The 13,148-nt window shown below is 40.4% G+C and overlaps 1 pseudogene; it reads right to left on the bottom strand.

Moving 5' to 3' along the window:
* Nucleotides 1-10,660: 10,660 nt before the first annotated feature.
* LOC715143 (E3 ubiquitin-protein ligase RLIM pseudogene) lies at nucleotides 10,661-12,903 on the bottom strand (annotated as a pseudogene).
* Between the last annotated feature and the right edge of the window lie 245 nt (nucleotides 12,904-13,148).

Raw genomic sequence — 13,148 nt, 5'->3', positions numbered from 1 at the left:
TTAAAATATTTTACCAGAAAATGAACAACAAAATATACTGCAGATCAAATACAGATGGGTGAGAGAGAAGATTTTAAAAGCACATTGGCAGGGGTGTTTGGGAGACATGGTAATAGGTTCTCTCTTTCCTAAAGGGAAGCCAGTGGAGGGTGAGAGGGCCAATATCTCTGAATACTGGCACTCAACTCCTCATAATAATCAATAAAAGGAATGTTGGATGCCTAATATCTGGCTCCTGTGAGATTGTCCAATGTGCCTTAGGCCAAGATACTCATGCAGCAGGAAAGGAATAGAAGAGGGGCGGGAATGCCTTTTGTCATCTCTGCTCTAATGCTGGGGAGAAGCAGTGTCTCTCAGCACACCTTCCAGTAAGCCCTCTTTCCATGTAGCCCAAACAGAGGTGAGTCCAACCAGGGCAAGGGCATTTTCCAACATAAAAGACACAGGTTGGACAATTTCAGCAGAAGAGGATTGAGCAGCATCCATAATTTTAGTTCACAAGGAGATTCAGTGACTCTGTGTGTACTGGTTTGTAGTTTTTGATGCTAAAATAGGAAGTAGTTTGCTTCCTTTCTTCTTTCTGTCTTCCGTTTATTTATTTATTTTTTGGATTCCAGGAAAATTGCTCCATTTATTCACACTGGAGTCATGATTTTATAGAGTTAAGAGGCTTTTTTTGGGAGGGCGGAGCAAGATGGCCGAATAGGAACAGCTCCAGTCTCCAACTCCCAGCGCGAGCGACACAGAAGACCCGTGATTTCTGCATTTTCAACTGAGGTACTGGGTTCATCTCACTGGGGAGTGCCGGACGATCGGTGCTGGTCAGCTGCTGCAGCCCGACCAGCGAGAGCTGAAGCAGGGGAGGCATTGCCTCACCTGGGAAGTGCAAGGGGGAAGGGAATCCCTTTTCCTAGCCAGGGGAACTGAGACAAACAACACCTGGAAAATCGGGTAACTCCCACCCCAATACTGCCCTTTAAGCAAACAGGCACACCAGGAGATCATATCCCACACCTGGCCGGGAGGGTCCCACACCCACGGAGCCTCCCTCATTGCTAGCACAGCAGTCTGTGATCTACCGGCAAGGCAGCAGCAAGGCTGGGGGAGGGGCGCCCGCCATTGCTGAGGCTTAAGTAGGTAAACAAAGCTGCTGGGAAGCTCGAACTGGGTGGAGCTCATAGCAGCTCAAGGAAACCTGCCTGTCTCTGTAGACTCCACCTCTGGGGACAGGGCAATAACAAACACAGCCGAAACCTCTGCAGACGCAAACGACTCTGTCTGACAGCTTTGAAGAGAGCAGTGGATCTCCCAACACGGAGGTTGAGATCTGAGAAGGGACAGACTCCCTGCTCAAGTGGGTCCCTGACCCCTGAGTAGCCTAACTGGGAGACATCCCCCACTAGGGGCAGTCTGACACCCCACACCTCACAGGGTGGAGTACACCCCTGAGAGGAAGCTTCCAAAGCAAGAATCAGACAGGTACACTCGCTGTTCAGAAATATTCTATCTTCTGCAGCCTCTGCTGCTGATACCCAGGCAAACAGGGTCTGGAGTGGACCTCAAGCAATCTCCAACAGACCTACAGCTGAGGGTCCTGACTGTTAGAAGGAAAACTATCAAACAGGAAGGACACCTACACCAAAACCCCATCAGTACATCACCATCATCAAAGACCAGAGGCAGATAAAACCACAAAGATGGGGAAAAAGCAGGGCAGAAAAGCTGGAAATTCCAAAAATAAGAGCGCATCTCCCCCGGCAAAGGAGCGCAGCTCATCGCCAGCAACGGATCAAAGCTGGACGGAGAATGACTTTGACGAGATGAGAGAAGAAGACTTCAGTCCATCAAATTTCTCAGAGCTAAAGGAGGAATTACGTACCCAGCGCGAAGAAACTAAAAATCTTGAAAAAAAAGTGGAAGAATTGATGGCTAGAGTAATTAATGCAGAGAAGGTCATAAACGAAATGAAAGAGATGAAAACCATGACACGAGAAATACGTGACAAATGCACAAGCTTCAGTAACCGACTCGATCAACTGGAAGAAAGAGTATCTGCGATTGAGGATCAAATGAATGAAATGAAGCGAGAAGAGAAACCAAAAGAAAAAAGAAGAAAAAGAAATGAACAAAGCCTGCAAGAAGTATGGGATTATGTAAAAAGACCAAATCTACGTCTGATTGGGGTGCCTGAAAGTGAGGGGGAAAATGGAACCAAATCTTCAGGATATCATCCAGGAGAACTTCCCCAACCTAGTAGGGCAGGCCAACATTCACATCCAGGAAATACAGAGAACGCCACAAAGATACTCCTCGAGAAGAGCAACTCCAAGACACATAATTGCCAGATTCACCAAAGTTGAAATGAAGGAAAAAATCTTAAGGGCAGCCAGAGAGAAAGGTCGGGTTACCCACAAAGGGAAGCCCATCAGACTAACAGCAGATCTCTCGGCAGAAACTCTCCAAGCCAGAAGAGAGTGGGGGCCAATATTCAACATTCTTAAAGAAAAGAATTTTAAACCCAGAATTTCATATCCAGCCAAACTAAGTTTCATAAGTGAAGGAGAAATAAAATCCTTTACAGATAAGCAATGCTTAGAGATTTTGTCACCACTAGGCCTGCCTTACAAGAGACCCTGAAGGAAGCACTCAACATGGAAAGGAACAACCGGTACCAGCCATTGCAAAAACATGCCAAAATGTAAAGACCATCGAGGCTAGGAAGAAACTGCATCAACTAACGAGCAAAATAACCAGTTAATATCATAATGGCAGGATCAAGTTCACACATAACAATCTTAACCTTAAATGTAAATGGACTAAATGCTCCAATTAAAAGACACAGACTGGCAAACTGGATAAAGAGTCAAGACCCATCAGTCTGCTGTATTCAGGAGACCCATCTCACACGCAGAGACATACATAGGCTCAAAATAAAGGGATGGAGGAAGATTTACCAAGCAAATGGAGAACAAAAAAACGCGGGGGTTGCAATACTAGTCTCTGATAAAACAGACTTTAAACCATCAAAGATCAAAAGAGACAAAGAAGGCCATTACATAATGGTAAAGGGATCAATTCAACAGGAAGAGCTAACTATCCTAAATATATATGCACCCAATACAGGAGCACCCAGATTCATAAAGCAAGTCCTTAGAGACTTACAAAGAGACTTAGACTCCCATACAATAATAATGGGAGACTTCAACACTCCACTGTCAACATTAGACAGATCAACGAGACAGAAAGTTAACAAGGATATCCAGGAATTGAACTCATCTCTGCAGCAAGCAGACCTAATAGACATCTATAGAACTCTCCACCCCAAATCAACAGAATATACATTCTTCTCAGCACCACATTGTACTTACTCCAAAATCGACCACGTAATTGGAAGTAAAGCACTCCTCAGCAAATGTACAAGAACAGAAATTATAACAAACTGTCTCTCAGATCACAGTGCAATCAAACTAGAACTCAGGACTAAGAAACTCAATCAAAACCGCTCAACTGCATGGAAACTGAACAACCTGCTCCTGAATGACTACTGGGTACATAACGAAATGAAGGCAGAAATAAAGATGTTCTTTGAAACCAATGAGAACAAAGATACAACATACCAGAATCTCTGGGACACATTTAAAGCAGTGTGTAGAGGGAAATTTTTAGCACTAAATGCCCACAAGAGAAAGCAGGAAAGATCTAAAATTGACACCCTAACATCACAATTAAAAGAACTAGAGAAGCAAGAGCAAACACATTCAAAAGCTAGCAGAAGGCTAGAAATAACTAAGATCAGAGCAGAACTGAAGGAGATAGAGACACAAAAAACTCTCCAAAAAATCAATGAATCCAGGAGTTGGTTTTTTGAAAAGATCAACAAAATTGACAGACCACTAGCAAGACTAATAAAGAAGAAAAGAGAGAAGAATCAAATCGACGCAATTAAAAATGATAAAGAGGATATCACCACCGACCCCACAGAAATACAAACTACCATCAGAGAATACTATAAACACCTCTACGCAAATAAACTGGAAAATCTAGAAGAAATGGTTAATTTCCTGGACACTTACACTCTTCCAAGACTAAACCAGGAAGAAGTTGAATCCCTGAATAGACCAATAGCAGGCTCTGAAATTGAGGCAATAATTAATAGCCTACCAACCAAAAAAAGTCCAGGACCAGATGGATTCACAGCTGAATTCTACCAGAGGTACAAGGAGGAGTTGGTACCATTCCTTCTGAAACTATTCCAATCAATAGAAAAAGAGGGAATCCTCCCTAACTCATTTTATGAGGCCAACATCATCCTGATACCAAAGCCTGGTAGAGACACAAGAAAAAAAGAGAATTTTAGACCAATATCCCTGATGAACATCGATGCAAAAATTCTCAATAAAATACTGGCAAACCGGATTCAGCAACACATCAAAAAGCTTATCCACCATGATCAAGTGGGCTTCATCCCTGGGATGCAAGGCTGGTTCAACATTCGCAAATCAATAAACATAATCCAGCATATAAACAGAACCAAAGACAAGAACCACATGATTATCTCAATAGATGCAGAAAAGGCCTTTGACAAAATTCAAGAGCCCTTCATGCTAAAAACGCTCAATAAATTCGGTATTGATGGAACATACCTCAAAATAATAACAGCTATTTATGACAAACCCACAGCCAATATCATACTGAACGGGCAAAAACTGGAAAAATTCCCTTTGAAAACTGGTACAAGACAGGGATGCCCTCTCTCACCACTCCTATTCAACATAGTGCTGGAAGTTCTGGCTAGGGCAATTAGGCAAGAGAAAGAAATCAAGGGTATTCAGTTAGGAAAAGAAGAAGTCAAACTGTCCCTGTTTGCAGATGACATGATTGTATATTTAGAAAACCCCATTGTCTCAGCCCAAAATCTCCTTAAGCTGATAAGCAACTTCAGCAAAGTCTCAGGATACAAAATTAATGTGCAAAAATCACAAGCATTCTTATACATCAGTAACAGACAAACAGAGAGCCAAATCAGGAATGAACTTCCATTCACAATTGCTTCAAAGAGAATAAAATACCTAGGAATCCAACTTACAAGGGATGTAAAGGACCTCTTCAAGGAGAACTACAAACCACTGCTCAGTGAAATAAAAGAGGACACAAACAAATGGAAGAACATACCATGCTCATGGATAGGAAGAATCAATATCGTGAAAATGGCCATACTGCCCAAAGTAATTTATAGATTCAATGCCATCCCCATCAAGCTACCAATGAGTTTCTTCACAGAATTGGAAAAAACTGCTTTAAAGTTCATGTGGAACCAAAAAAGAGCCCGCATCTCCAAGACAATCCTAAGTCAAAAGAACAAAGCTGGAGGCATCACGCTACCTGACTTCAAACTATACTACAAGGCTACAGTAACCAAAACAGCATGGTACTGGTACCAAAACAGAGATATAGACCAATGGAACAGAACAGAGTCCTCAGAAATAATACCACACATCTACAGCCAGCTGATCTTTGACAAACCTGAGAGAAACAAGAAATGGGGAAAGGATTCCCTATTTAATAAATGGTGCTGGGAAAATTGGCTAGCCATAAATAAGTAGAAAGCTGAAACCGGATCCTTTCCTTACTCCTTATACGAAAATTAATTCAAGATGGATTAGAGACTTAAATGTTAGACCTAATACCATAAAAATCCTAGAGGAAAACCTAGGTAGTACCATTCAGGACATAGGCATGGGCAAAGACTTCATGTCTAAAACACCAAAAGCAATGGCAGCAAAAGCCAAAAGTGACAAATGGGATCTCATTAAACTAAAGAGCTTCTGCACAGCAAAAGAAACTACCATCAGAGTGAACAGGCAACCTACAGAATGGGAGAAAATTTTTGCAATCTACTCATCTGACAAAGGGCTAATATCCAGAACCTACAAAGAACTCAAACAAATTTACAAGAAAAAAACAAACAACCCCATCAAAAAGTGGGCAAAGGATATGAACAGACATTTCTCAAAAGAAGACATTCATACAGCCAACAGACACATGAAAAAATGCTCATCATCACTGGCCATCAGAGAAATGCAAATCAAAACCACAATGAGATACCATCTCACACCAGTTAGAATGGCGATCATTAAAAAGTCAGGAAACAACAGGTGCTGGAGAGGATGTGGAGAAATAGGAACACTTTTACACTGTTGGTGGGATTGTAAACTAGTTCAACCATTATGGAAAACAGTATGGCGATTCCTCAAGGATCTAGAACTAGATGTACCATTTGACCCAGCCATCCCATTACTGGGTATATACCCAAAGGATTATAAATTATGCTGCTATAAAGACACATGCACACGTATGTTTATTGCAGCACTATTCACAATAGCAAAGACTTGGAATCAACCCAAATGTCCATCAGTGACAGATTGGATTAAGAAAATGTGGCACATATACACCATGGAATACTATGCAGCCATCAAAAAGGATGAGTTTGCGTCCTTTGTAGGGACATGGATGCAGCTGGAAACCATCATTCTTAGCAAACTATCACAAGAACAGAAAACCAAACACTGCATGTTCTCACTCATAGGTGGGAACTGAACAATGAGATCACTTGGACTCAGGAAGGGGAACATCACACACAGGGGCCTATCATGCGGGGGGGGGAGGGGGGAGGGATTGCACTGGGAGTTATACCTGATGTAAATGATGAGTTGATGGGTGCAGCACACCAACATGGCACAAGTATACATATGTAACAAACCTGCACGTTATGCACATGTACACTACAACTTAAAGTATAATAATAATAAATAAATTTAAAAAAAAAAAAGAGGCTTTTTTTTCATCATCATAGAGTAAAATTTACTTTTCTTTTTCCTTTGGTATACAGTTCTATGAATCTTAACATGTAGATTTGTGTTACCATGACCATAATCAGGATACAGATCAGTTTCATCTCCCCCAAAACTCCCTTACATTATCTCTTTATAGCCTCCAATTCTCTGCTCTTCCAGTTTTATATAGGCAGACAGTTTGTCCCAAATTAGAGGAGGTAGTCTGTTTGTCCACTCATTCATTCCTTCTTTATGGACAGTCTTATGGGCATATGGTAGTATTTTTCAAAACATCATAAGACACAATTCCTATCATTAAGGAAGGTATGGCCTAGTTCAAGGCTAAGATGTCTCCACGGTAGCAATAAATTATCAAATGGCAAGTGAATGAGACTGACAATATAGGAGATCACAAAAGGCTTAGAAAGGCCAGGAAAGGCTTAAAAGGAGAAAAGAAACTTGATGTATAGTCTGAATGGATGGAAGGAGTTTTGAATGTCATGTAGAAGGTAGGAAAAGCCTTTTGGTTAAAGCAAGGACATAGAGGCATGTATGTATATAAACTTGGGAAAACCCATGGAGGAAGGGAAGTGGGACTTTCTTTGAGTGGTAAAGGAGACTAAGTGCAAAAATGGTCACAATACTCTTTCCTTTCCCACATCCATACCCATTTTGACATGACTACAGCTCCTCTCACGAACAGATGGAATGTATTCCCTTACTCCTCAAATCCGGGTTTGCCTACTAATTGCACCGACTGACAGAATGAGGCAGAAGTAATGAACTGCCAGTCTTCAGCCTAGACTTGAGAGTCTTTGAACCCTTTTTCACTATATGGAAAGCTGCCAGGTGAACAAGTCCAGCCAACATGTTGGAGGATAAGAGACCATATGGCAGAGAGCCACATGGTGGTTCTAGCCAATTCCATCCTAGAGCACCAAAGAACCAGCAGTCTCCAAACATGTGAGAGAACCTTGCCGACAGCAGCAGAGATGCCTCACTGACCCACAACTGATATCAGATAGATGAGTGAGCCCTAAGGAAATGAAAAGTATCCAGCTGACCCATCGACTTGTGAGCAATAATAGATGCTCATTGCTTTATGCCACTAAATTTTGGGTGAAGTTTGTTACCTAGCAATAGCTAACTGATACAAGTGTCTAAGACACTAGGGATCTGTATCTTATAAGTCATGAAAGAATTATTAGTAGGTATTGTGATCCAACAAAGAAGGTACATTAGGAAGTTTCCTATTGACATTACAGTAGTGGAGATTAGTGATAATTTTAGTCTATCTAAGATTTATTTTTATTTTTATAAAAACAATAAATGCATAGTTTAAAAGGTTAAGTAGTACTATGAGGCTTATCAAGGAAAAATGTAGTCCCAAGCTATACCCTTACTCATGTCCCAGTACTGTTTCTTAGCTTTCTCTTCTGAAATCTATCTTCATATTTGTAACTACTATGTCTATACTCATCTTTATATGTACCTATTTTAGATATAATGTCTTGCCTTCATGTTATTGCAGATGAGAATTTTTCTGTTCTCCCTACTTCTCTTCCATACCTTGCACCCTTTTATTATAATTTATCATGTAATAATTGATATTATCAATTTAATATCACTATGTTTGTTAAATAAATATTTTACATTTGTATTATAATGTCTATGTAAATGTTCCTCACTATTAGGCAGGTAGAGTACTAAAATAGTTTCTTTTTATACAAATTTTGTTTTTCTTTATTATTACTTCATTCTTTTATCTGCTTAGCTTACTATGTACCAGTATAAAATAGATGCACAATTTTCTCCAAATATAATGATAGATATGAAAAAAAACACTTCATTTTCATTCCATTTTTCACATAGCCAGATGCATCAGTTTGTTTGTTTGTTTACGCAGGTCTCCATCCAGAAGTTCTTTTGTTCTAATCTTGACTGGTTTTCTTTAAAAAAAAAAAAAAAAAAGGATAAAATGTGTTACATAAGTGCCATAACAGTGAAATCTGCTTATATTTAAAAAAAAAAATAAGTGAAGCTTTGTTTGGACATTATTTCCTCGCAAGAGCAATACATATCCTTAGTAAACAACTACCATATTTACAAGTTAATTTCTTTGATACTTAGTCACCATTGAAAGCCAGGAGAAATCATGAAAGAGTGAGCTTTGAAATAATCTTTACAGCTAAGTTGATAACAGGGAAGGTAGCCAGACAATTCCTGAAGCAGACTTGTTTATTTTGTAGAGTGTTTGACTATGTCTGGGTAGCTAGCTTGCTTTTATAAAGACCAGGGACAAGTTCAATCCCTGTTTTGGCCTGTTAAAGCTTTTCCCAGAAGAATAAATATCTGCTCCATAGTCATTCTAATCCTAACCCCAACTAGCCTCAAAAAAGAAATTAGGCAAGATGGACTGGGGTTATCATGAAGTTACTCTTACTACTACGAAACTAACATAAAGTGCATGTCCATAGATAGCAAGGCAGCAGTCTCATTTTCACATATGGGCAGCACAATTAAAATGTGAATTTCAAATAACCCAACATGACTCACTTTCAACAAAAGATAAAAATCCCTTAATCTTCAACTGGTCTTTAAATTTGAGATGTTAGGTCTGTGTTAGAGATAGTAACGAAATATTAAGACGTGTGCACTGGTACCTTAAATGCCAAATCTCAAAAACAACACAAATTCAAGACTTTCCTATTAACACACACGTGTACCAATTGCATTTCATATGCTGAAAGTGGTTTTATAGTCTATTTCCTCCATCTTTCCATTTTTGAGGAGCACACTTGTAAAAACACCAATTTAACTTGTGCTAAGTGGTAGGGGTTTGCTTTTTTTAAACCAAAATTCTGCCAAACTTGTCGATCTTCTGCTTCATCTACTCAGGTAGAATAGCAGATCAAGCTGCTGCTGTGGCTGCGCTCACCATATGAAAGCAGTTTGTGTCTGCATTATTACTGTCTTTAGGAAAACTTTAAATTCTTCAGAGCAGTTTTCTTTACTCCTCCCATCTTTCACTTCCTGCCTAAATCCAAGTTAAATTATACAGTTTCCACTGGTCTTCAACACAGTTTGATTCTGCACTGTCCTTTCCTTTGCATGTCACAGTAGTTGTTCACATATATTAAATATTATAGATATGTTCTGCTCTTGACATCTATATATTTACAAAAGCAGCTCTGTACTTTTTGGTGTGTTTGTTACTATGGTGGCTCACCAAAAGCAGTTTTCTCAGTTCTAAGCATGGTACTTTACAATTTTTAATGCATTCATACAACAGTGCATTGGAAAAGTACTGAGCCTCTACAAAATAGCTTTACATTTTTAAACAAATGAATGTGATTTTTTTTCACTTACACAAGCATAGGCTTTTTAATATTTCCACAAGATAAATATCTCAAACTATAAGCTCACTCTACAGTGTACCACAGTGATGGACTTAGGAGACAGTTACACACTTAGAAGATACACTAAGTGTTATTTACACTGACATGTCCAGTATCACCAACTCTGGAAGGCAAACAAACAATGTTCAGAATGTGGCTTAATTTGTGTCAACTAATAACTGGGAATGGTATAGCTTTAATCACTTAAGAAACACATACTGTAACTTAGTCTAAACTGGTAATTTCCTTCCCCCCTCTCTCTTATGGCGTGGAAAAATTTCAAGATCAACATGAAACGGAGCCATTGCTAAGGCAGATCTTTTAAGATAACAAAGGAAAAACTGACAAGTGTATATGATAAATTATCAGTAACAGTGATGCTACCAATTTAATTGTGATAGAAATCAGATTTTTATGTCATAAAATGTGGCTTTTAAAATATTTCCTTTTATTCTGGAACAAAAACTGGAGAAAGGACGATGATTCCTTCAGAAAGCAATGACTTAATTCAGGTTGTTACTTTACATTTAAGTACCACTCAAAAAGTGGACATAAAAGCAAGTGATTCCTGTTTGCCCATCACTATATCAGCTACATAGCTGAGAGTTCAGATCTTAATTACACAACACTTCCTCTGTTACCAGAAGCTAAGACTGCTCTGCGACAATAGGACAGGTAGAATTCTCAGATAACCAGCGACTGATGCAGTGGACATGGTACTCATGGGAACAAGGTAGTTTATGGAGTTTGTTGCCTTCTCTATATTCTGTAATGCAAACACTACAGGTTTTTAATGCATCACTTTCACCAAAACTTGTCATTGCCACGTTGTCAATCTGTTCTTTGATGAGTCCTCTAGGTTGGTCATCATCATCCTCATTTAAGAGGAAAAACTGAGCCAGGCTAAGGAAGGGCAAAGAGCCACTTTCATCAAATATGACTGGGGTCCTATGTCGACCCTCCCTCCTGGCACCTGATGAGCCCGATGATGAGCTTCCTTCATTACTGCCTTCAAATAAATCTGAGCTAGTTTCTGAACTTTCACCACCAGAACTGGAACTAGGGCAAACTGGAACTTGAGCTGGAACTTGAGCTGGAACTCGAACTGGAACCAGAACTACTACCACCACCAGAACCCCGCTTCCACTCCGTGACTCTGCCCTTTCCATATTTTGATTTGGGACTGAGCCAGTAGGCTCTGAGTCGCTATCACTGTACATAAAATAGCTTAACCAAAACCTGTTATTATCTGCCTTAACATGGTCTGAATTACAACAGATGTAGTCTCACTTAGACCAGTATTTAAGATTCTACGACAGGGAATTCTGATGGTACTGACATAGGTTCTCACACACCTCCCTGCTCAGAACGTGAAAATGTACACCTAAAACCTCCTCGTTCACTTTCGTAGGTGACAGTATTGTTTGGCGTCTGAGACCTAGACCACGTTTCGCTGACTATTCTCTCTCTCTGCTGATATTCTCCAGGACGAACTCTTCTTACTTGAAGATCAAGGACTACGGTTGGTCTCTATCCTGATCCTGTAGATTCACCATTGGCAGCTGTGTCTGAAGAACCTGCTCCTTGAGAGGCATTTCTTGTTCCAGAAGCTGCAAAAATACCTCTACTTAGCAACTCAGGCCCAGATATTTGCTCTCTCAATGTCACACGGGGCCGGGTTCTAGAACTTCCCTCCGTCTCATTTACCAAAGATGTTCAAAAATCTGAGATGAGATATGATGATGAGATCTTCGTGGAATTTCACTCATTGGATGCAGAGGTGACCTCCTTCTCTCAGCTCTTGCTCTGGTTCTCCGATAGTCTAGCCTCCTGCTTCCTGCCCTCCTCTGACCTCTGGTAAGTGGAACTTCTGTTAATGCTTCAGCTGAATTTCGTTCTGATCTAGATGGCCTTGCAGATACTATTCAGGTCGTGGGTTTTCCACTTGCCTTTGGCTGTTGTTTTCCACATTTTCTCCACTAGAACGTCTTGCAGATGGCTCATTTTCATTCTCTGAAATTTGGCCCCCATTATTACTGTTAACATTTATCTCTAAACTGAATCTGCAATCACCACTGTTTGGATTAGTCCGGCTCACTGCTCTCCAAGATTGGTTTCCTCTTTTTCCACTTCTTGTTGTATTTTCCGTTTGTCTGACAGAGTTAAGCCAGTCTGTTGTAGAGTCACCATTAGACACATCATCTGAAGAGTCTCCTCCTCTATTCTCACCTGAGTTTTGCGGTGGTGGGCTTTCTTTAATTTGCTGTAGTCTTCTCAGCAACTGTTCCTCAGTACTTTCACCTGGGGTGCCTAGCAAACTGTTCTCTCTCCTAAGCCTATAATCTTCTTCACTCAGGTTATTTACAAATTGGTAGAAAGCTTCTTCCCGATCCAATCGGTCCATCTGAATTCTGCGCTGTGCTGCAGACTGATCACCACTTCCTTTGTCGTTAGAATCTGAGTTTTCCATATTGATGAACAAGTGGAAAATTACTAGGTTTTAGGATCAGCGTCCAACTTTTGGTTCGGCTGCCGCCGCCGAGGCTGCTCCGCAGCCCCCTGGCCGCAGCTCTCAAGCGGCCTCCAATGGGCTGGTTGAGACCCACCTCTAGCCCAGCGCCTGCCAGACGTTGCTCTGGCAGCCATTATCTTCCCCATTGTTACCAAGCAGCCACAGGAAAACTCTTGACTGGTTTTCTTTAGGCATTTCCCATGAATAGGCATTTTCTATGTCTCCGGGTATTTTCTCCAGGATTTCCTGTGCTGGGGCCATTCTCACATCTTCCTCTCTCTTGGTATAACCCCTTATTGTGATGAAGAATATTCTCCAGTATTACGTGGCTAAAATACGTTTATTCTATAGTATCTACTTCAAGCTTAATGGCACAGTCATGAATAGAAGATAACCTTCCCTCAG

The sequence above is a fragment of the Macaca mulatta genome, chromosome 7 (genome assembly GCF_049350105.2).
Source record: "Macaca mulatta isolate MMU2019108-1 chromosome 7, T2T-MMU8v2.0, whole genome shotgun sequence".
In the NCBI taxonomy this organism is placed as follows: domain Eukaryota; kingdom Metazoa; phylum Chordata; class Mammalia; order Primates; family Cercopithecidae; genus Macaca; species Macaca mulatta.
This window is presented reverse-complemented; position numbering and strand designations above follow the sequence as displayed.